This window comes from Cyanistes caeruleus, chromosome 10 (assembly GCF_971803275.1).
Source record: "Cyanistes caeruleus chromosome 10, bCyaCae1.hap1.1, whole genome shotgun sequence".
NCBI lineage: Eukaryota > Metazoa > Chordata > Aves > Passeriformes > Paridae > Cyanistes > Cyanistes caeruleus.
Window position 1 is genome coordinate 24,872,169 of NC_141710.1, and position 25,365 is coordinate 24,897,533.

At 46.5% G+C, this 25,365-nt stretch overlaps 1 long non-coding RNA gene across 4 annotated transcripts in view; it reads right to left on the reverse strand.

Annotated features, from left to right (window-relative positions):
* Window positions 1-787: 787 nt before the first annotated feature.
* LOC111933245 (uncharacterized) overlaps window positions 788-25,365 on the reverse strand; it is a 56,581-nt gene continuing 32,003 nt past the window's right edge. For 2 of the 4 annotated variants that reach the window (XR_015274466.1, XR_015274465.1), the window contains exons 4-6: window positions 19,004-19,125; window positions 7,100-7,301; window positions 788-6,563 (exon numbers count right to left, since the gene is read on the reverse strand). This is a non-coding gene — a long non-coding RNA (uncharacterized LOC111933245). Of the gene's footprint in view, window positions 6,564-7,099; window positions 7,302-16,434; window positions 16,537-19,003; window positions 19,126-25,365 lie in introns of all 4 variants that reach the window. The other 2 variants (XR_015274467.1, XR_002866597.2) reach the window with 2 other exon arrangements.

Consider the following 25,365-nt stretch of genomic DNA (forward strand, 5'->3'; position numbering starts at 1 on the left):
GCAGCGGCGTTGCGGCTGGAACGGACCTCTGAGACCCAACTGTGCCCCGTGCACTGCTTGTCACCCGGCCCAGAGCACCGAGTGCCGCGTCCAGTCGTTGGACACCTCCAGGGATGGGCACTCCAAACCTCCCTGGGCAGCCAAGGCCTCACCAGCCTTTCCATGGGGAAATACCTGCTGCTGTCCCCCCTGAACTGCCCTGGCCCAGCCTGAGGCCGTTCCCTCTCCTCCTGTCCCTGTTCCTGGGAGCAGATCCCAAATCCCCCCGGCTGTCCCCTCCTGCCAGGGACTTGTGCAGAGCCAGAAATTTCCCCTGAGCCTCCTTTGCTCCCCCTGAGCCCCTTCCCAGCTCCCTCAGGGATTCTGCAGCCCCTTCCCAGCTCTGATCCCTTCCCTGCACATACACCCCTCCCTGAAGCGAGGGGCCGGGCCGGCCGCTGGCGGTGCCTCAGCCCAGGGACAGGCCCGCTCCTGCGGCCGCGCTGTTCCTCACGCTGCCCACTGCCGCTCTCATGAGCGGAGAGAGGAATGGCCTGTTGAGACATTCAGTGTGGTTTGCAAAGAAGAAAGGGAAATTAATAAAATGGAAAGTAGTTGAAGGGTAAGGAACAAGAATGAATAAGGTGAATGGATTCACTGGCAAACCAGAAAGGTTTCTGAAAAGTCAAGTATGAAAATTGCTGCAGTCCATGGCCAGGTTAGCCAAGATCCACACAGCATGGCCTTGTCAGTGTTACACTGATAATATTTTTGTGATGTTGAATTAGAGCTGAACAATATTCCAGTATGCTGGGCACAAACACACTGATAATTTTATTGTGTCAAGCATGGACATATTCCTTTTTTTCCTTCAAGAAAAACATTTGCCACAGTTAAAAGGAATTCCCACGTGCCTTCTGTTAGTGTGTGCAAGCGCCAGCGCTGTGGGACCCTCCCGGTGTCCGTGTGCCTGGCTCCAAAGACCTGGACAGGACAGATGGAGCAGGCAGTGGAAGAGCAGCAGGCTCCTGCTCAGTGCTGCTGTCGCCTGAGAGATTTGGGTGATTCTCCCCTGCTCTGTCACCTTCACCATTACACACTTCACTGGGAGGATCCCCATACAGGTCTCAGTGGTAGTAAAACCCTTAGTGGCTTTCCTTGTGGTTCTTCTGTTCTCACTGCAGGTGATCTTACATATTTTTCATATTTTGCCATTTAAAGATCATGCACCAGTCATGTGAAGTATCTCTCACACAATCCCTCAGCCTCTGGACTAAGGGCAGAAATGCTCCCTCAAGTAATAGAAGACTTAAAAAGAAGCTCTTCTGGAGTGTGACAGTTGTAGGTATCCAGTGAAAATAACACCACAACATTCTCTTTGCTTGTATCTATAATTTTAAATGGTCAAAAGGCGGTGCTTCCCACAGATGGTGGCTGAAATCTGTGTCTCACTACCATGCACTAAACCCCTAAATGCTTATGGAGTGCACACAGTCACACACGTGCTCACACCCAGAAATGAATGTATGGCTGGATAAAGATGTATATTAATAGGTGTATGTGTGTGTTTAAGCTTTAGAAAAGCCCTGACGTAAACTTTAAAAGTAAACTTTAAAATGGCAGTGTTTTTCAAAAGAAAGATGTAGGAATATGAAAGGGAGCCAGTTTATTAGTATCTAGAGTGCATGGGTTCAGGTATCTCAGCCTTTAATAACATTAGGTGATTACTGTTGGAGACTAAAATCTAGCCTGGGATGCCATTGCTCTAACAAGCAGGGCATCTACCCAAGCATCAGGAGTCCAGACTGAGACTGTTCGAGGGGAAGTCAGTAGGAAAAGCTCAGGGGATTGTTTTTTTAGCTTCACTCTCACCCCTCAGTTGGTATTCATCTGCAGCACGGCCTTGTACAAGTTCCTTTTCATTGTTTGATCTTCATTTTTTCCTCTCCCATCCAGCATCTGCCTTATCTGCAGATGCAGAGAACTGTTGAGGGCTCTACTCACCATTCTTTTGTGTGTTGAGTTCTGCGACCTGAATTTTCCTCAGGCCATGTGATACTGTCTTAGCAATAGTAACATACTGGCATAGTAATGAACAAGTGATAAGCAGTTTATTTATCCCTAGGGTCTTGTCAAATTTGAAAATAAATTTAGGTGTTACTAAAAACTGGATATCCTAAGAGTGCACTCTGTTTCTGATGACTCTTATATCAAATCCTGCATTAACATCATAAATTTTAAAATAACAGTGGTATCAGAAATTCCTTTCTTTAACTGTAAACTGTACATTTTCCTTTTTATGAAACTCGTGGTTCTAGACAGTAAGACATTTACTCAAATTATTCTTGTTTTTAAAACTCCTCTAAATTACCCCAAATGGTCTCAAACCCAACTGAGATGCAATTGTAATTTGAATTTCAAGTTCTTTTGAATTTCAAGTTGTAAGACACAAGACCTGGAAGACAAATACCAGGTTACAGACTGCTGGAGGGGAGAAGGGCACAGAAAATGGCAAATTAGTTATTTTAATGTCTAAGTGGGATTTTTGCATTTATAAAGGCCACTAACTATCCAGAGAACCATGAATATTAGCTTCAGTCTTTAGCTTCAGGCTCTCCTTCAAGTTTCACGTGACAAATAGCACAGTTTTCATCTCCCCAGACTCTAAAAAAAATTGCTCTTTTTGTCTTTGTAGTGTTTGTAGTCTTCTACATGGAAAATAATAGGCACTAAATCCAACAACTAATGAAAAAAAAATCATAGGAATGACATGTGAGAAAAATGGACACTTTCACACATTGAAAGTACAAGTAGAAATGAATAAATGTTATGAAATATCATCAGCTGTTTTTAGCCAGATCCTGACCCCTTTCACGTCAATGGCAGTCAGCCCATCATATGTCAATGGCAGCTGTGTTTTCCTTTACTGAGAGATGTTAAAATCCAGGATGTACATTTGTACAGACCAACAGACAGGCCTTTAGCGTATTAGGCTCTCCTTCACCATGGGCACCTTTACTTTTTCTGTAGATCTTGTGCTGCACCCAGTTGTGGTGTTTGGATAGGAGCAGCTCCTCCAGTCAGAACAATGTGTCAAAAGCTCTGTGCACACCAGTAAATAGTAAATAAACAGTGTAAATAAGGAGGGAAATGACAGCATTCTGTGGAATGGAGACTGCTGCTTCACTGGGGGTCTGAGGCGATCTGTTGGTCGAGGAGTTACTGTCAATACCTTCTGGGCTATATGAGCCCTGTATGGCTTTCATCTGTGTGATTTTGCCTGTTCCTATTTACACAGTGGTTCTCAGCCTTGCTGACTGCTGTGTTTTGAACCATTTGTGGTTTAGAGGCAGAGGGAAGAGAAGTATGAACAAAATCTGATCTGCAAATCTAGTTTGGGGTTGTCGTACGTTCTTGATGCTGAAAAAGAGCTGTGGATTTGGAAGACATCAAAAGGCAACTACCATGTTTTGGCACAAATGATGAATTACTGCTGCAAGAACAAGGCTTTTAGGGAAGGCAGAGCAGACCTGGGTTTGGGCCATAGTTTTAAAGCCAGGAAATCAATCCTGGCTTTAGGATAAATAAGTCAGGTTGGTCTGTCTTTTCTTTCTCCATTTGAATGTGAAACAGTTTGTAAACTGTTGCTATTTAGCTAATACACTGGAATGCAGTGAAATTTAAAGATATGCAATGTTTCTTCAATTTGATGTATAAATAGATTATGGCATTTTCAGCATTCCAGTCTTATGATCAAGTGGAATCCAGATCAGGTTTCATTTAACCTAGTAAAGAGAGAAATGAGAACTGTTTTAGATAGTTCATGCAGCGTTCAGCAGCATATTCTCTCATGTATTTCAAACTCATACTGAGTAAAGTGGGATATCAGTATTGGAGAAAATCCACATCTCTTTGATAGATATAGTGTATCTGAAGTCTTTCTGTTTGGCATGGTTTTATTTTAATGGACATTTCAATAATTCATTGCTGGATTTCTGAGAATCTAGGTTGCTCATTTTCTTGAAAACCTCTTCCTTAAACAGTAAGTAATCACTTTGCTTTGTGTAGAAACCATTCTTTAGACTTTTTACCAGCTTTATCAATTACCTCTCAGTGTTAAAAGCATGAATAATGGCAGAGCATTTGTTTTTCATATGTTGTCTAAGCAAAAAAGACAACATACACAAACTTCAGAGAGCTTGTCAGATACTTTAAATAAGTACTATGTGGCACAATCTGATCTATAGTTACAGATCCATTTTCAGGACTGATTTCCTAAAGGACTTCTGTAATACTTGGGGTAGAAGACTAAGAGGAAGTGTGGAGAGGAAAGATGGTCTGTTTTTAAGATGAGAGAGGAGTTACAGAGTAGACATTAAAGCCATTGCAAGTCCATAATAATAAAAATAATGTTGGCCTATTTAAACATACTTCCCAGAGAGTCCTGATTGTTTGGAGTGGTGGCATCTGTGCTAACAAGCTGAGACAACATCCACTTGCCTCAGGTATGTGGGATCCTCAGGTTCAAAAGGGAATGTGTACCTGCACCCCTCACATTTCCCTTCCAGAAGTGCAATGCCCTTCCTTCCCCTTTTACTGCAAAGAAGGAATTCAAAAGCAGAGATCAGAGCTGGATAAATAAAGGTGTGGGAAAACTTTTACATATATAAGTTCTGAGCAATTTTTGACAGACTATTGCTACCACATCATGTAGGACATGAGACAGCAATCAGACAAAACTGGTTTCTTGGCCTTATTCACATAAACATGCTCCAGAAAACTCACAGTCTGGATTAGCTCTAACTTTCCTACAAAAGCACAAATGTGGGGTTTGTAGCAGACTGGGGATTGATGGATTCCCTGTCTCCACATGGAAACTGTGAGAAGTGAGGATTTATTGCCTGGTCCTTTGATGCCATGGTCTGCTGAAGCACGGAGAATGGCCATAAGAAGCGGGTTTAGTGTTCTTTTGTGGTAAGTTACAAATGGCACCAGGAATGAGGAAATGTGTCTAATCCTTGTATGGATATCAACTGATTCAGTGGTATGGAGTGAGTTTCTTCATCTCCTTACATCAGTTACTCCATTTTTGAAATCAGGTTGATGACTATCAAGCATTGTTCATTGTTTGAGATCTGCAGTTATAAAATAGGAGCAGCATGGGCAGAGTCAGGATGACAGATGTCCCACATGCACTTTTGGGATCCTGGCCTGTGGCAAGAGCTGTGTGCTGCCCAGATGAGTTATCCAATAGCCCACAGCAGTGGCCAAGTAACCAACGGAGATTATGAAAAATCTAATACTCAGAATTAAAAACTGTGGAAAGACCTCTCCCAAGACTTCCTTATAATTCCTGGTTTGGGGAACATTTTAAATTCATCACCGACATTATTTTTATGCTGCTATTTCCCAGAGCCCTATTCAAGTTTTATGTATTGAAAAGGATAACTGTGTTATCCAAGCAGGTCTTTAGAAATTGATTTCTTTGTTTGATACCCAATAGCTGAAGTCACCTGTAGGTGTTTGGGTTTGGCCATCAACATAAAAATCTGGCTATTATGTATTCAGCACTTATCTAGGTACTGTGTAGTTTACAGTGAGCAAAGGTGGAGTCAGATCCTTTGGATATTGTTCAAGGAATAGCATTTAAAGTTATGCTTGACCCATGCCAATCCTGAGCAATTCCCATCCTTATGGAAATCTCTGTATGATATGACATTTGTTTTCTCTAATCCAGGATGTGCCTTTGTAACCAGAACTTTGTTTTGCACACATATGTATGCCTCTAAAATTGTCTAGTTCTGTCTGACAAACATAAGAAATTTTCAGAATTATATTAATTTTGGGGACACGCATTCATACCTTGGACAAGACTAAATTTGTAAGCCTTGAGGGTGCAAGGTATGGCTTTCATCCTAAATTTAGTTTTATTTTCAATTATGTTGATAAATTTTCTGTACTGATTTCAAAGTCATAGGGCTTGCTTTCTGGATAGTTAAAATTTCTAGAGAAAGGGGGTTATGTATTTTTAAGGATAATAGTAATACTCAGAGTGACACCAGTAAGGGTTATAGAAATAATTCAAGGAGTTGAATTTAAGAATTAAAATCTGACCACACAGAGTCACAAGTGAGGAGAAGGAAAATGCAATTCCTCTCTTATGCTGTCCTCTCCCTCGTGGCCCAGCAGGGTGGGACACCAGACTGGATCCATTACTTTAAGCAGAATACCTCTTCTGCTCCCCAGGTGAGCAGGCACCAAATGAGGATGGGCACTGAGATCTTGCAGTCCCTCATAAATACAGCCTGGTTTCTCTAGGGAACATTTATCTGGTTTTGGCAGTACATACTGTGAGCCTGGCTGTTCCATGCTCTGGGAAAGCCAGTGTGCTTGTTCTCCTCTGCATTCTTACCTGGAGATTGCTTGTGCCTGTTTGTTCCTCGCAGTTTGTTCTGGCAGGCGCTGCAGACGAGGCGTCCGTGCCTTCCTCCCAGAGCAGGAATGGTGTCGTCATGCCTTGCGGAGACTTTGCAATGTGGAGGAACTGGCATGGGGATAAGATCATGCTTGTTCTGTTCTCTGACCTGAAGGAATGTAAACTTGCTGACCTCACAGATCTGCTGATGTTGGCAGAAGCTCTTACCCACACCACCTTGTAATTCAGCATTATGCCTGTTCCTCACCCTGCAGCGTGCTGTGCACACGCTAACAAGTGGTCTTAGGAGAGGCCACCATTCCATGAAGCAGAAAATCAAACTCCTCAGCTGGGCTGCCTGAGGTGAGAGATGGCCCCGAGGTGGCCCAGAGTCCCTCATTCCCTGATAAAGGGCCTGGCTACTGTGTTATTTTCTGCAATGCCTCAGAGGCTGCAGTGTGATGGGCAGCAGAGTCTCTAAGCCCCACCACCTGAGTTCAGGTGAGCTGTGGGGAAATCCTCTTGAACCTTCGAGACACCAGATATCCACCTCCTTAGCTGCCTCCCTGCAGCTCCATCTGGGAGCCCACGTGGAAAGTGCCCCATTAATTCCCTTTGGATCACATTCATTACTGCTTTGACTTCCACATGGGAGTCTGCTGTCGGCAAACCTCACAAGTGTGCAAACTGCATGTGCAGTCTTACCTGAAATCTGTCTTCTCCATGCTCTGTTGCAGCTCAGGTTGACCCCAGAGGCAAATCTGTGACATTCCAGTTGAACATGGTTCCACGTGAAGGTGACATAACCCTCTGTTCCATCGGGGCAGAGAAGGGGTTTCTCAATGGGCTCCACCTCTGAGCAATGCATGGAAGGAACAGATTGTCCCATACCAAACTGCAGTCACTGCTGAGGAAACAAGGAGTTGGAACTAACCTCTTATCATATATCCTCCTTTTTTCCTATAAAATGGGGAGCTGGAGCACCACACTTCTGTGTCATTAGGGAATATGTCTGTGCTGGGATATACATTATTGGGATTTATTTTGATTTTAGAAGCTGTAGCAATATGGCTCATGATTCACATCTGTGGTAGGTTGTAGTAGCAAGAAGAAGCAGACAACTGTTCTTGTATTTGACATTTTAAGTGCTTTTTAGCAATGTTAGTATCCAGACAAACCAACATTATTTTGAAAGCTACTGTGGAAATTCACAAACGATAATATAGCCAGAGACAATTATAAACATGTAAAACAAACAAAGGCGGTGTTTTCTAAACATGAGTCTAAGGTTTCACCACTGGCTCTGCACCATATGCATCCCAGAGGGTCCATGGATGTGCCATAAAGAGCAAATTTCTACATATAGAAAAATTAAAAAAATAGGTCATAGTTACATGCAAAACTAACACTCCTCCTTTAGGGATGACTGGCTGAGCCACATCTTCCCAAGAGCAGCTACTGACTCCAGAGAGGACAGCTGTGGCACCTGGAGCCAGGTCCAATTTTTGTTTGCTTATTCTAGCAAAGAACCTTCTTAGAAAAGTAAGAAAAAGCTCTTTACTCCTGCAAAACTTGTGGCATTATCCCCCATAGCCTTCCTGATGGTGGGAGTCACTGCCAGAACCTTTGCTCAGCTTCCCTCTGAGGAGTTGTCACAAACCCTCGCACTTCTCAATGCAGAACCAAGTTACACCAACACCCCGCTTCAGAATGCAAAGGGTTAGTGCTGCAGGAATAAATCCTCTTTCTTAGAAAAAGAACCATAGAATGGAGCAGGGCAATTGAAAGATTTAGTCTTGTTCCCACTGCAAATGCTTGAAATGCATAAGACTGAATTATCTAGGGAGCATGACAAGGGTCTGACAAAACCTGGCATTTTTGATTAACAGCCTCTATTCAGCTGTCAGAATCAGTGGGTCTGCTGACGAGACAGAGTGATGACAGATCAGCCTCCACTGACACCCTGTGTAGATGCCTTTAAAGTAGTAAAACATACATTTAAAAACTTACACTTTGGCATTTACACAAAACTTGAAGTCTCCCACAGGTACTCAGATTTGTATCTCAATTACAGATTCCCTTCAGCGAGGCTAGCAATTTAAAACCCTAAACCAAGTCAAACATGATGCAAAAATGATTAATTATTGAACAAAACTATCATCATGACCGTGAGCATCTGTGGATAAAAAGAGTTTCACCACCACAAATATAAAATTCGAAGTGGTAAGACCTAGAACGAGCTTGGAGGTTTTTAAATTAGCCAGAGGAATAATGGATTCGGGAATCACTACAATGACTTAACCATGGCTTTGGGTGCCGTTGTTTTGTTTTGCAGTGACAGAGACTTCTGCAGGAGAAAAATGTGGAATCCCAGCCTAAAATCTCCCATTGCAGAGGTGAAGTCTTTAACCTCATTTGGAGGCAGGCCTGGCCAGCTGCTCAGGAATGCTGCTGAAATGCAGCAGGGAGAGCAAGCATTCACTGCAGGTGTGCCAACGGGGATCGCTGCTGGGGCTTCCCAGGGGGAGCTCAGAGCTGGCTTTGGCAAGGAACCTCTCTGTTTCCTGTGGGATACACGCCTGGCACGGACAGGGCAGCGGTTCTGCCTGAGCAGACTAAGCCCCACAGTGCTAGGCTGGTCCAGAGGTAGCAGGTGAGTTGCCCTGGGTGTGTTCCTGTCCGTGGGGCACAGTGGGTGCAGCAGCTCTGAGCTGTCTGTGCCCCCACGACACCCTCGCTGCAGCTGCCCTCTCGCTTTGAGGAGGTTCTTGTTCAGAGAAGGTTCCATGAAGGACCTTTTCCTTGTAGGAGAAAATAAATGTACTCAGGCCAGCCTGGGACCCCTCATTTTAGGAGAAGCCTCAGAGCCCCTGGGAAAGAGCCTTCACCCATGTTGTGCAGGCTGTGGATGAGAGTTTCTGTGCCTCTGACTGCACGGAGAGATGAGCGCTGTCACGTCTGGAGGGAAAGGGCACAGAGCACTTCCAGCTGAGGGCACCAGGCTGGGCATTCCCTCCCTGCCAGGGAGCTCTGATCTCCATGGCTTGCTCAGGGACAGGAACCACAGCTGAGTACAGAGCCAGTGGGAAAAGCACTCCTGGCAGCAAAGAGAAAGCAAGAAAGTGAAAAGTGGCAGAAATAGACCTTCAGGTCAGCACGTGTCTCCAGAGCACCCCGAGAGTGAATCCATATGCCCTCAGCCAACCCATTCCTGAGCTCCTCAGGGTAACCTGGCCTTCCCTGTGCACACACGAGCCCTGAGTGAGCACCTCTTGGGCAGCTGCTGGCAGATTTTGGACCTGACCTCTGAACCCATGACCAAAAATAGGTGGGTCTGGTTTCCCTAGTCATCATGTTCAGTGTTACACATGCCTTGGTGATGAAGCACTGTAAAAGCATGAGTGTGCTCACATTCACTGATAAACCAGTCATGCAAAAGGTTCCTTGGAGTAGGAATTCAGCAGAAGGCATTTCACATCTGTCAGAAATAATTCAGGGGTGTGGAATGACTAATTGGGAACTGCATGAATAATCAAGACTTCATTTTCAGCAAGACAAAGCCATGAACTTTTGTCTGGCACATCAGTAGAGAATATGTTCCCTTCGTTAAGGCCCGTGTTCTGGAGACTGATGCTAGCAGAAAATACCAGAAGGAGGGATTTTTTGTGCTGATCACAGTGTCCACTTTTAAAGTGTAGCTCTTAAGTCTAGTTAAAGAGCTGTCTGAGAAGCAGTTGATGCTATGTAAAAACAAAAATAAAGGATTAAACTGAAAATAAAGACATAAAATTTGAGACTAAAATAAAAAAAATGGAAAATTAAATCAGCCTAAGCTGAGGTTTTTAATATTAAGCAAGGATTCCCTTTCCCTTGGCCAAATCTAGAAATTTGCCAACCATTCCATTCGTGTGGAAATGAGGAGCTGGGTTTTCTTTTGTTTTTACCCTAGGCTGCAGAGCAAGCAACAATAGGAGTTGTGCTGGTCTGAGGTTTTGATTTGCTGTGCCGTGTAAGAACAATGATGAGAAAGGGGGAAATGGGATCATTTTCCTTCTGGCCTGTGCCAGCTCCAGAGTCCAGGCACCCTCCAGGGTCAGGTGCTGGGGCCTCAGCTTGTTCCATCAGAGCTCCCAGGTGCTGCATCCCTGCACACAGAGCTGTAAATGCTGGCAGCTCTCAGGGATTGCAGACTTGGCAAACAGGATAGATGGCAGGAAAAGCTTTATAAGCTGAGCACAGGCTGGGAGAAAGCTTGTGAACTCTGGTCTGCTATAGAACACACAAAAGCATGTCAAACAATGGATATTGCTGCATTTCTATGTATACTGAGGTCCAGAAATTGTCATTACAGATAAGGTATTTCCAGTATATTTTTTCATTATACAAATTGTAAAATACCTCCCAAAAGTACAGGTTAGGTGACAGGACCTGTTCTTTCAAGTACAGGGCTAAATCCATCATGACACAACTTGCCAGCACTTCATATAATTTGATTCCATGTGAATCACACGGAGAGTGAGAGCTCTGAGAGCTGAGTCCATGAACAAAGCATGTCTTGGAGCAGGGTGAGGAATGCAGAGGTGTGTGCTGGAAGGTGTGGCAGGTATGTGTGAGCTGTTAATGACCATGCTGAAGAAATCCTGATGATGCAGAGGTGGAGTCTGAGAAATGGAGGAGTCCAGATCCCATGCTGTAGGATCAGCTGAGGGGTGGATCTGCATCCACAGCAGCTGGTACAGGTTCCTGGCATGGAAATGCTGTTCAGCAGCAGCAGCAGCACTTCTGAACCTCACATGCTAGCAGCAGGTATGACCCTGCACTGGTATTATCTTAATTTTCAAAGACTTCATCATGCTTTTTAGAGACATCCTATTTTTCACTTGAGACTTCACTAGATAGGGCACTCCATGGCTACTACCACTGTCCTCTGAACCAGCCTCTCTGAAGGTGACCTCCTCCAGTTACAAGTGAGCAAAGGCAGAAAAATTAGAATTTAATGGATGGAACAGTGGATGGAGCATGGATAAACCCAAGAAGTTTAATAGGTGAAAAGTGGCAAAACCACTGACTAGCATTTGTAAAGCTGAAATGCAAAAACCTTAAGTTCTGTAACTTGAAAAGTACCGAGTCTGTCTAGTTGTGAGTCGAAACTGTGGCAGGATCTGCCCCTGCCTGCTCAGCCCTGCAACTGAGGTTCTCTTTCTCCACGTGATGGGCTTCAGCTGTAGCACCATCCTGACATGAGCACAGCTCAGCCTGCCCACACTGCCTCGCTGCAAAGAGCCTCTGAACTATGGGTGGGCAACATCCACCAAGATTGATTCCCCCAGAAAGTTTGGTGCTGCTCACCTTATTTACTCCAAGGGCTTTCTCAACCCCCTGGAGGTCCCACACCACTGGGGAGGGCTGGAGCCAGGTACACCTTGCTGGGGAAGTGACCTGTGGGCAGAAGTGATCCTCCCTAACACCTGGCACCTGTCCCACCCAGGCTTCAGCTGCGTCTCCTTCAGCCACGGGGAGGCTGGGGATGAGGCTGCTGGGTGAACAGCGTGGTCCTGGCCCTGTGTCCAACCAGCACTACGTGAGCAGGCATGCCACCAACAAACATCCCAGCAATTCCAGGCAGGAGATATGCCATGTCCATCTCATCTTGATTTTTGATATTTTTCCACCCTAAACACTTGGCTAGGTGATTGTTGTTTGGCTTTTTAAATTTTTCTGTGTGGTAACTGAAGATGTTTACTACCAGGAGTTTTGTCTCCTTCAGAGCAGCAGCCTCAGCTCCTGGAAGCAAGCAGCTTCAGTGGCTGCACTGGGCATCTACTGACCTCAGGCCTTATTCTTTCACCTGTTTTGTCACTGACCTGTGTCTGCTGGTGCTGAGAGATTGAATACATGATGCCAACAGCCCTCCCTTCTGGGGAGGTGCAAAGGAAACACCAGATGTTGATTTCTAGTTGTCTCTGTTTACATTTTGTACTGGAAATTCACTGATAGGCATTCAAGCATGAAATGCAGCGATTTTTTGGAAGGTGTCCAGAAAACTCTGACATTCTGGGAGTGAGTTAACTTTCTGTGCTTTGTCTAGCAGAGAGGCAATATGGTTCAATGAAATTTTTCTCCCTATAGCCTCAAGTGGTGCTGGTTGCTTCAAGTCATAAGCAGTGAGATCTCAGGGCTGTGAAACCCTCTGACCAGAAGTGGCACCTCTGTTACTACAGAAAGACACAGAGTGTGTTTCTGACCCATTTCCATGCCCTAGGACATTGTAATTCTGTGCTGTTAGGTTGTGCTGAACATGGTTTTCGGTGGGCTGTGGCAGCTGGGAGCTCACTGCAGGAGGAAGAGGAGGCTGGTGGGGCAGGGGCAGCTGGGGGCCACCACCAGGCTCAGCCTCATCTCAGCTGTCACTGTGAACTCTTCAACCCCTGTGCTGAGGGGCTGAACATGTTCAACAGCCTCACATTTGTCCTCTCTCTCACAGACTTTCTCTTCCAAAAATTCTGACTGCTAAGGGCCATGGCCAGGCTGGAAGCCCACTCTCCCCCGGGAACTCCGGGTGGGGAGGGAGCTGTGTGCATCCCCGAGGAACTCTGGCTGGGAGCAGGTGCCCTCTGTCCCTGGGAGCGCTGGGCCAGCCGTGCAGGGCAGTGCTGGCACAGGCAGGGCTGTGCAGTGGGATCAGCTGCTGGACTGGGCAGACACTGAGCGTGTTTGTCTGAGGACTAAGCAAGGTAAGCCTCTGTGCTTGTCCATGCCCTATTCTGGGGGCCCAGTCCCTTCACCCTTCTCTGTCCATGGGGTATTTAAAGGCCCTGGTCCCCTCAGGAGGACACCTCGGGCTGGCAGGACGTGCTGTGGCCGTGCTGTCCCCGCTGAGCCCCAGCACGCTGCTTTGGCAGGCACAGCTGCTGGCGTCTGCTGTCTGCTCAGCTTTACTGGCAGGTATTTAAACTTAGTAAAAGTGGCTTTTTTTTGGAACCATATGCATAGATCAGGTGGTCACCTGTGTCAATATGTTTATTCACAGATCCTAGCTGCTTTCAGGGAGCAGCCTTCTCTAAACACAAGTAGAGCTATTTAAGTAGTTGCTCACAATTACCTCTCAATTCATATAGAACACCATGAATTCCCCCACTGAGCAAAAACTCCCAGTGGCACAAGGGTGAAAAGCAACAAGGATTTTGCTGTTGAGTGCCTCAAATATTTCTATGATCCTACTGTAAATGGATGTTTATTTCTGAAGAGCTGCCCACTACGTCCACTCTGCCATGATGTCAGTTTTCAGAGCAGCAGCTTTACTGGCACTTTGACTGTTCCCACCTGCCAGCCTCCCTCGCCCTGGCTCACAGGAATTGGGCTGGAGGTATCTGTAGCAAAGCCTGATTTGGGGCTGGAGGTGAATAAATGCTTTTCAGCTTTTGTCCTTTTGCCTGCCCTAAAAAAATTTGATTTCTGGGATTCCAACAAGGCCATCAGACTGGGTGTGATGTGTGAGGGCTGGTGAGCAGAGCTTGGCCCCACACCCGGCCCCAGCAGGCACTGAACTATCAGGTCATCTGGAACATGAGTCTCATTTCCAGCACTGCACAATTTCCCCCACACTGATGTTATCTTTGCCATCGGCTACTGGCATGCAGCAGCTCCCATATGCCATTAGCAGGTGGCAGAAGACATAAATGGAATTTTCTCTCGGAACATTTCTTCCATTCTTCCTCTGCTGAAGTGCAAGTTCAAGCTAAAGGCATGTAGTGACTGCAGCCCATTCCCAAACAGGGCCATGGAGAGTTAGGAGCAGGCTCCAGGAGAAACTCTCCCATCTTTCAGCCTCTGTGCCATGGCTGGCTCGTCAGCACACTGCCCTCAGAGCTTGGGGGCTGTGTGTGGCTGCACTCCTGGCACCCTCGTGGCTCCCTCAGCTCCTCTGGGGTCAGCTGGCAGGGATGTGTGTGCAGCCCCTGGGGGAAGCTGAGGCACCTGCCCGCTGCTGGCAGCTTGGCACAGCTCTGCCCACTGGAGACAAACACAGAAATTTAAGGATCAAGCAAACAAATCTCCAGAAGAAGTATGAGTTCAGGAACAACACGTGCACATTGCGTGGCCTCCAAAGGAAGGAGGCAGAAGCTTGAGGAGCTCCACATCATCCCACATTTATCTGCTGTGAGCTCAAGCTGACTTGCCTTCCAGCAGAGCCACAGTCAGAGGAGCCTGGGAGCTGCTGCTGCTGGAACCATGTGCCTGAGAACACTCCTGACTCACCATTCACTTTTGGATCTGGATGTCCTATATAGGAAAATAAATGGCTTTCTGAAAAAATCTTGTTCAGGTTTCTTCTTTTATTTTTAATATTAATTTTTTTGTCTTACTCAATTGCAGAAAATCCTGCTCAAAGTTGCTCCTGAACTTGATGAAAAACAAACATATTAAAGACCATGGCTCAGGACCCCCTTGGTCTCTAGACCTGAGCATTTATTTTTCATCTATTTTGTTTTGTCCCCAAAGGACAATTTCATTCCAGGTTCATGAGCTCATACTGAAAAACAATAGAACATTTCCAAAGTCACAGAATTCTGTGGCATTGCAGGTCTAATGCTTTGGATCCAAAGTTAAACTTTGGGGCTTTTTCCCCACAAAGATGCTTAGATACTTGACCAAATGAAAAGTGTTTCAGTGCTACAACTGCCACATTGATGCTCTTGTCTGTCTGACCTGTCTCAGGGACTTTGTTTTGTCATATAATGCAGATGGGGGAGGGAACTGTCACTTGCTTTTGTTCATTAAAATTGTTATGTTCCAAGGTTATTTAAAATAATTTTCTTCCATACAAGTATAGTTTCTATTACCCAGTGTGCTCCCTCATCTTATGTGGAAATCCCATTCCCTGGTTTCAAAAAGCCTTTGGGATTTTGAATGCTGCTGCTTTCCCACGTGGGGGTGGTCTCTTCCCCCCGTGTTGCTGGGGGCAGTGAAGAGAACACTGCTGTGTGCACCAGGGCACAGCTGCCACTGGAAAGGTGCACAGACACTTGTGCTAGCTAGAAAAATAATTTCCTTAGAAAAGTATTTTGCCTAAAGCCCACTAGAGATTGCAGCCCCAGATAATTCACTGGCTTTGGCCCAGGATCAGAGCTGAAACTCTGCAGAGGGGACATGGCCAGCCCCTGGTGTAAGCATTGGTGGCCACACAGGCAAGGGATCTCCTGTACCAGATGACCCAGGGCAGAAGGAAAGAAAAGGCAGTAAGGAAAACAGGAGTTGTAATAATTTTGTTGTACTGGGGGGACAAAAAAAGAACTTGTCATCTGACTAAAAAAGCAAATTCCACTAGATCCCAAATTTCCTATCTCCATGGAACAGTTTCTGTCAAGTGTAGTCAATACCTCGGAGCTCTCCCATGTTCCTTTCTTTTAAAATTCAAAGTCAAAAGGTGACTTTGAGGTGGCTGCATAGATTTGCCCTTTTCTTCCCTTGGAGCAACCAACCAGTAAAATTCTCTGGCGTATTTCTCTCCTTTCTGAAGTTTCTTTCCTCAATTGTCCTCCTCCATAAAATCAGACCCCTTTTCACACATGGGTGAACCTAGAAATCATTTAGGGTGGGAAGCATGTGAACCACTTCAGTGAACATCAGGTAACTGTATATTAGAGGCCTTTTGAAAGGTCATCTATTCCTGGCTAATTTTTCCAGCTACTTTCTTCATGAACTGAAGCTCACTGGCACAGAGTGAAGAACAGGGTGGTTTTCTTTGCACAAGTCTCCAGGCCCTGGCCCTGTGAATTGCCCACCCCTGACCACTGTGTGATTCCTTTGATGTTTTCTTTCCAAGATGCCCATCTCCACCTGTGTCACCTGTGTTTGTATCACTCACCTGTGTGCTGGGAATGGCTGAGGTTTTCAAACACACTGCTCATTAGTTTCTACACTTTTCTAAAAAAGGCTGACTTTTCAGTTGCATCAGGAAATAAAAAACAACCTGAAAATCATGAGACCCACAAACAGACACACAAATACACAGGCCACTGGAGTGCTGGTGAACCTGCCTGTCTGTGGTTGCTCCTGGTGCATTTCTGCTATGACAAGGATTCCAGGTGGGCTTATGCTGCAGCTTTACCTTCTCAGCATCACAAATCTGGGTATTATTCCTAACAAACCAATAAAATTTGGGAAAAATAAGTAAGAAACCAAAACATTAATTTAAATGAACTAACAAGTGTTACAGCCACAAGACAATCACATAACATAATCCCAACTTCCATTCAAAACCAGACAAAAACATCAAACAACATTAAAGAAACTATGCTCTTTAGTAATGCAATTTCAACTACAGAAACAAATAAATTTGGTTTATACTAAGTATGGAAGCACAGAGTGACTTCTCTAGATAAAATTTCTATTTTTGGAGAGATTTAAATTTCCTAAACTGGTCTTGTTTTCTGAAAAACAACCCAGAGTGGAGAAGGATGACACTTAGGCTGTACATTCATTAAAGCAAAGGTTTTTTTTAAACTGCAAACCTGGCAATCAAGGCCCTCTTTTGTCCTCCTGGGAATGCAAGACCAGTCAGTAACAGTGGGGTCAGCTCCTGGTCCCAGATTCCCAGAATCTCCCCAGATTCCAGACACTGCCCAGGTTCTGCCAAGTTTGCCTGTGCAGGGTTCTGTTCCTGAGGCTGCATTCCTGGGTTCTGCAAACAGCCTCCACACAGCTCCAGACATGGCAATGCTCCTGGTCAGACATTTGTGCAGAGGCATGTGAAGAGGCAGGAATAGCTGAAATTCTAGTTAAGGAAAACGTAAGTGACATATGCATTTGAGAAAGTGATGGCTGTGCAGTGCAAGTGCATCAGTGCCAGCCTCCAGAGCTGCAGCCAGCACTGCCTTTGCTGCAGGACAGCACGATAATAATGTAATTCTCTGTACTAGTTATTGCAGCTACTGCTTGGAATGCACTTCACTGTGGAAGCAGCAAAGCCCTATGGACATTTTACATGAAAGAAACGTTGATGTGACTCTGTTAAAGAGAACAAAAGGCATTTTGTGGATTTTTGGCTTTGCCCAAGTGCTGTATATTTATATTTCGTGATACTACTGCAGAGTATAGGAGATGTTAAGAGCTGTGCCTTGGCATCAGCACTGGGCTGGCAGACTGTGCCAAGGTCATGGCCAGTAGCCCCAGAGTGGCCATCAGCACCTCGCTGACCCTGCACTGACCCGCACTCTCATCGCCACACAACATTAACTCTGACTTATCCATGGAAATGAACAATTGCCCAATAGCAGAATGGACTCAAATTGGTAATCCTGGCAGGCTCCAAGCAGGTGAAAGTTGACTCTGTTATAGTCTTGTGAGCACAAAGGAGGCATAAACCACAATAACGGAGCCACAGTGCGGCTCTGACCCCACGGCACTGCCAGAAAATCCCTTCCCTACCAGGCCTTAAAGCACTCCAGGCTGAGCTTGTCTCAAGTCTCAGACCTCTGCATGTTACTCATTCCAACGCAGATTCTAGGGCTAACCACAGTACAGAGAAAAACAGCTGAGGACACAAAACACCAGAATAATTTTAAGCATTCACTACTAAAATACTGTATAAATTAAAAATGCTGTCAGCTTTTACACTAAAATCAAAAGCATCCCTGGTTTTAGGCTTTGTTTTACATTTCATGCTGAGTTAAACAATAAATATTCAGTCCCAAGAACTTAGTTTGGAAGTTCAGCAATTTTTAAGACCCCTCAAAGAGAGTTTGAAATGACTCCCCAAAGCAAAGGGCCTTTTGCAGCAGCCAGAGCGTGCAGAGGGCTGCGTGGAGCGTGGGCTGGCAGCGTCACCACAGAGCCTGCCCGTGGCAAGGGGTTCTGGCAGGATGAATCCATGGATATGCCGAGTCAAGGTTTGCTGTGCTGGCTGTTCCCACCCTCCGAGGGCCCTGGATCAGCCACAGCTCCCCTGGCTCTGGCAGAACCTCCCTGCCATGCCCAGGGCAAGACTGACCCAGGGGCTGGGCTCTGTCCCCTCCCAGGGGTGGCTGCCCTGCTCCCAGGGACCCCCCAAAGCCCCCGCACAGAGGCTGCAATCCCAGCCCTGCACACTGTGGGTGGCAGGGGAGTCTGAGCTCAGCAGCTCTCGAAGCACTTTCTCACCGCTTTTGCCCGTGACTTGGCACTCCCCAGCCCCAGGAAGCAGCAGCAGCCCTTCCCTTGCAGGTGAGCCACCGAGAGCTCACAGCTCCCTGGCTGGGACACGGGCACAGAGAGTGGGCACTGCTCCCTGGGACCTGGGCACAGAATGTGGGCACTGCCCTGGCTGGGACACGGGCACTGCTCCCTGGGACCTGGGCACATGGGACGTGGGACCACTGCCACTGAGTCGTGGGCATGTGCCCATTGTTTCCTCGGTAATTGTGCAGACCTTCAGGACCAGAAGTTCTCATCCAGAATGTAAAGAGCAAATCCCCACACTTTCTTCCAGTAGTTAAATCTTTTCTTTATTTATCAGAGCAATAGCCTTCAGAAATCAAAAGCCCAGGTCCTTCCCCCCCACTGCAGACTTCATGTGATACCAACAACACCCAGAACCACCAGAGGCAGTGACTTCTCTGCATCACTCACCCCACACCATGGCCATGCTCCCCGGGCTGGCAAAGCAGGTTCCAAGGGCTGGAGAGTGAATCTTTGGGAAGTGCTGTGAGTCAGACAGGTGAGTGTACCTGTCCTACACCTTTGCTGACCCCCTGAAATGAGAGATGAAATTAAACTCATTAAACTATTCGAAGCAAGGACTAAAATAAAATTATTCCAATGAGGAATACCTGCATTTAAAAGAAATTATATGGGTAATATCAGCTAAAGAGGCTTCTGTCTCTTCCAGAACATGCTGCTGCTGACAAGACCTTAACATGTCGCTGGTACCACTAACACCTGAGACAGTAAACAAGAGCTAATCCTTACACCCTTCTTGTGCTAATGACTGCAGGAGATAACTGGTGTCCCTGGCAAGTGTCCCATTTAATTCAATTAACTCCAGCCAGGCCCTGTTGATTGCACTGGCAGTGTCAGAGAAAGCCAGAAGCCAGATCTGGAGTCAGATGGTCAAACCAAGGCAGTCTCCACCATCCCTCTGTGGCCTAGTCCCCAGCAGACAATCCCAGGGGTAACAACCAACCTGGCATCCACAGCAGCTTCTACAAAAGGGTGTGGAAAAGGATAATTTTTTTCCTTGAAAATGCTCATCTTTTTTTTTCTGAGAAAATGCAGGCAACTTATTTCATTGTATATTTTGCTTATTTATTCTGAAATCCTGGGTTATGTGTTACAAAATAAGTTTAAGCAGCAGTTTCAGAGCGTTCCCACCCCCTTCCACAGGTCCAACGCAGCAGGAAGATCATGTTTCTCCTAACAGAAGGCAGATGTCTGCCAGCTGAACTGGGGGCACACAGAGCTGCTGGCCCCTCCAGGGGACCCTGACACTTGCAGAGACTGAGTGTCTGAGGTATGAACTGAAACATTCTGATAAACGTGAAAAATAAACTAACCATGAAAAATTAAGCTGCATGAACAACTGGTATATCCCCTCAATACAACTGATACAGTTCCCAGGTCTTATTGATAGTAAAAAAATACTTTCCAAATATTTCCTTTCCCTTTTGAACATGCTTCAGCTGTGAGCTTCAACAGGTAGTGATGTATCCACCAATTCACATTATTCAGTTAAGAAGTTTTTAAGTAGAAAGAGATATGCAGAAAAGTTTTGAAGTGTTAGTCTAGGATAGCAGGTAAAATCCTCAGAAGCCTGTGCACTGCCAACATAAATAGAAAGTGTATTTAAAGATGGGAGATTATCCATTCCTTTACAGGGCTGCCATACCTACTCTGTTGTCAGGTCTTGGTAATAGTTTTATTTGAAGGTCAGTCCAGCACAAATAGCACCCAGAAAATCTCTTCTGCTAGAAAACAAAGCCTTCAAACCTTCAAAAGGAGCTGTAAAGATTCATATGTGACCATCAGCTTGGACATGTCTCAGAAGCAGCATGAGCCAGTGGAGATTTCTGAAGCTTCACTGAGTTTCTTTGTGGAAAACTCGTTATGGCATTCCAGTCATCCTCCAGGATGGCTGAGAGCACAACAGGGAAGCCCAAACATGTTAACATGTCATTGTGTTGCACCTGCAAATCCACTGGAGAACAATTCTCTGCAAATAAAGCTCAGCCACTCCATCTCAGCAACTGGCTTCCAAGTCAGAAAGCCTGTGCTGTGGGCCCACTCATCAGCATTAAATACATGTTTAAATCAATTTCTACATCCTATGGACATTCTTCCCGTGCCACAGCTCCACTGGATAGAAGTGCTGAGCTCCTGGTACGGATGTTGGCACTCATCTCCCCCTTGTTCCCACATAAGTGTTTGGTATTTTCCAGAAAAGAACCAACCTCCCTGCTGTGCACCAAACCCAACTGTGCCCAGGTGTTTCTATCAGGCACCACTTTTACACCAGTTCAAGATCCAGGAGGAAAAACAAGGGGAGACCAGAGCTGTGCAGAAATAACTGCAAGAAAAATGCCATTAAGTGCAGGCACAGTTGGAATTCCCTCCCCTGACAGTGTTGATGGATCTGGGCAGGCTGACCCCAGTGCTGCAACCCAGAGCAGGGGTGCACAGAGCACAGCACCCACGTCCAGGAGAGCACCTGGCTGCACTCACACCATGCAGCAGAAGCGGGACAGAGCTGACCATCCTTCCAGGTGCCTCCCAGAAAGCTGCAGCTGGCCACTGCCTGAAGAACACTCCGGTTCTTCCTCGCTGCTTACAGGTACAGGGTGCATGTCTATGGCATCCTGCAATTAGCAGCCTCCCCTCTTCAGATCTGTGAGTTAGCTCCAACAGGGCTGTGTTGAGCCTTATCTTTTTCCAGGTGAGGAGTCAGCCAAGGGAAAATTGTGCCTCATGAGGGCTGGCACCCATGTGAGCCATATGTGTGTGTGGCAGCGGTGGGACAACAATAAAAAAAAAATGGTGTAAAAACCCCAGGGCCTTTCAAACCATTTCCAAATGCTGCCCCAATTTTCCTGCTGCGTGTCAGATTCTAGGAAGCCACCACCCAGACAAAACAGCTGTGGAGCCACATCTAAACTGCTCCACCTTTTCTGTACCACAGGTGAGGTACAGAGAGCTGACAACGGTATTAGCATGAAACTTAGAGGCTAATCGGGTTCTGCAGTCACTGAAATTGATGACAGCTCAGCAATTAACATCCCTGAATGTTCTTGACTAAAATAAATGTAAAATTTGCCCCCATTCATGCTTCTCCCTGCTCCATGAGCAAGCACTGTGGTAGCCTGGCACACAGGGGAGTTCTGGCACCCCTGCCAGGGCTTGTGGGGCTCCCAGCAGTTACTGGGGCAGGCATAGGTCTGGGGAGAGATTGTTATCTGCAAATCAGCATCATTTCACAGAAATGGAACGTGATATTCAATGCCAGGGCATGGGAACAATCACCAGCACATGAACACACACAAGACAGCATCCAGCAGGAATGGTGAGCGGTGATGGTGCGGTGTCACGCCCTCCTCTCTGCAGGTATGTCTGGCACTGATCCACCCCAGTGCTTCAAGCAAAAGAGAGAGATAGCAAAATTAAAAAGTGAGAGCATCTCCTGCTCAGGGTGTCAGAGTGGGACACAGGCCCAGCCTCTATCAGTACTTCTTGTAAGTGAATCAGAACATCTATTAAGGTGGGCAATAACACCTACCGAAAGGCATATGAACCTTTCACTGGATCTCCCAGGGGTGCATCACACATTTGGGGCAGAGAAAAACCAACTGTATATAACTGTACATGTTATTATACATGCTATTTTCAAGTTGAGGGGGTTGTTCTCCAAGATCCATAATGAGAAAGCGAATGCACGGCCATTACAGCTGCAAGCAGCAATTGCCCAGCCTCAGGCAGCGTGCTGCAGACTTGCTGTGCAGGATATGGCCACCTGCAGCCTCTTTCAGGCTTTCTGTGCAAGTGTGCTGTGTGTGCTCCTCTGGCTGTGGTATGCTCACCTGCAATTTGTGCAAGAGCTCTACGATCTCATTTTTAGCTCATTGTTCTGTACAACACTTGGAGTTTCTGATCCATAAAAGCATCTTATGGTAGAACATTTGAAAAAGCCATGGTACGCTTCTGCCTCCACTCACAACTGAAATCTCTGACTGCTGACAGAGCTGAGCTTCCAAAGCCAGCCCCTCTTCTGTCCCTTCCTTCAGCACCTGCCTTGATTTTGCTGTGGCCAGCAATTTTATCCGCACTCTCTGGTCCAGATGTTGCCTGTGGCTCTTCATGAGAATCTCCCAGTTCTGCTGTGACCCACGAGGCAAGGAAGGGGCATGGTCCGAGGCCTGTTCCTCACCTCAGCTGTGATGAAGAGGGGTAATCCCTGCCATCACCACACAGCTCATTGCAGTCGCTTGCTCCACTCTCCTCCTCCCTTCTTCCTACACTTGCTGCAGGCACAAAATGTTCCCAGGCTCCCACAGCCATGCCTGGGGCATGCCAAGTCCATATGCTGCTGTCCCTTTCACACACATTTCCAAAGGGCAAAAAAAATCATTCCTTGGAGATCCACTGCTCTGTGTGCAGTTCATCAAGCAGAAACAACAAACCTGGCCAAGATGGCCACAAAAACATGCCACTGTTTAGAGAGGCTAGACACCCAAAGGTATCAATTATATTATTTTGGGGTAAAGTAATATAACCAGTTTTATTTCCAGTGCAATGTCCCTAACTTTTTCTTAAGTAAATCGCACTTGTACTCATTTGGTTTAAAACTCTTGATGTGCCAGGAAGAAAAATGTCTGCATGTGTATTATATATACTACAGATATTATATACCTCTGCATTATACTACAGACATCCATTCCTTCCACCATTTATATCAGTATTTCAGACTACCATCAGAGCACTCTTGGCTTTATTCTAAAAGTCAGCCCCACAGATTATGAGCAAAGGAGTTTCTGCATTAGGAGTCCACAGCTCAGGTCTGCCCTTGGCTGTCCCAGGCAGTTAACCCTGTTGGAGGCGTTGGCTGGTGCTGGCATCTGAGGGGACCCCTCCCTGTAGCTGCCATCGTGTGTCCATCAGCCTCCACGCCCCACTCTGCCCCCAGAGCATTGTCATGGCAGCTGAGGCTTCACTTACAGCTGCCTGCAATATATAGACTGTGAACAGCATGGATTTTAAGTGCCAGTTCTTTTCTTGACTGATGCTCCCAGCTGATGGTAAGTTCATATTTCAAGGTAACATCACATTCATCAGTGTCACAAACAATTGCTGCCTTAAGAATCAACAAAATCCTTCCCTTCATTAAGTCTCACCTGAAGAATCCCCACATGCAGAAATAAGTCTGACAGCTCTCTGGGATGCCAGGGCATAAGCAGCATAGAGACCCATGTGCTGGGTGAAAGCTCAGACCCAGGGCTGGAAATGTCCTCCTGAGCAGCAGTAATTGCAGCTCACATCACAACATTCCCGATTACAACAGCTGAAGATCCCTGTTTCAAAGGGACTGAACGTTTTGGCCAAAGCTGAACTCTTGTACTCATCACTGTAGAAGCCTCACGGGGCTCATTCCCCTCCCTGTCCCCTAACATATGTGGATCATCAGCCCACAGCTTTTTTGTCTACCAACAATATGCATATCTTTCCAAAGGCAAAGTGGAAATCCCTGCAAGCATTTCTGGTGCTGCTTCCAGTCAGAAATAACAGTAATCTGATCCACAAGTGAATTGCATTTGTGTTGCTGAACTGCTTTGTACAAGTATCTTTGCTTTGAAAGAGTTTGGCAGCAGTGAGGCACAGGCTAATTTTACTTATAAGGTGTGAATCAAAGAAGATTTGCAAGTTTCTGAGTCACAGAAAGGAAGCGTCTGTGGCCTTTCACCACTTCTGTCAAGAGAAAATGTCACGGTTCAGCTATTTTAGTGCAACTTCAGACCGCTCACTGCACCCTGCAGATCCCCATCTCCCACCACCCTCACGCTCTCCCCAGGCAACCAGGACAATTCCAGTCTTCTCTTGGGACCTGGGGAACTCCCAGCTTTACTCAAACCTGCTGCTGTTAATGGGATGCATCACGGGCTGCAGGATGAGAGAGTTGAATAAATTATTAATTTGGCAGAATTCAGCAGATACTTTGTGGGAGGAAGGGGTGACCAAGGAAAGGGCGAGCTACTTCCCACATTGCACAGCACTGAAATCCCTGGGAAGCTGAGGGCCTAAGCTGCAAACCCTGCTGCAGCAGCAGCAAAGCTCCAGGGTGTGCGTGGTGCCCACAGCCCGACTCTGCTGCCATGCAAACAAGGGACTCAACAAAGCAGCTCCTCCTGTGCTGCTGTGAGAGCTCCCAGCCGAGGCCAGGCTGTCCTGAGTGTGGGGACAGCTCCTAGGAGAGCACACAGGCCTTCAGCTCCGCTTCCTGCAGCCCCAAAGGTTCCGTGGCCTCTGAGGCGCTGCTGAGGCCTGGTTTAGCCAGCAGCTCAAGCACAGGGTCACTGGCTAAAGCCAAACACGGGAGTCCATTCTGCCCAAGGGATGAGCTGGGGCAGCCTGTGCCCACATTACCTGGCACGTGGCCTCCCCATGTGGCTCCTAGGGTGACCTGTGCTTCCCTCACTTCTTTTTATCCACTGCTCATGACAGACCTGATCTCCAAGCCCACAGGGATGTGCCAAGGACTGGCACATTACAACATGTCATTCTACATGAACCTGCTGCTCTCCAGCCCCAACAGATCATTTTGCTGCCCTGTCCCCGTCTGGGGGTGACAACACTATCTTCTGCCTTCAAACAGGAGCTCAGGGTTTACAGACAGCAGGCATGGTATAAAAACTGCACAGCAGTTATCAGCAGGAGCGGAGGGTCCTCCACCTTCCAGCCATCTGTGGGATCTGCCCATCGAATATATGGGTGAATTCTCCCATGAAAGTCAG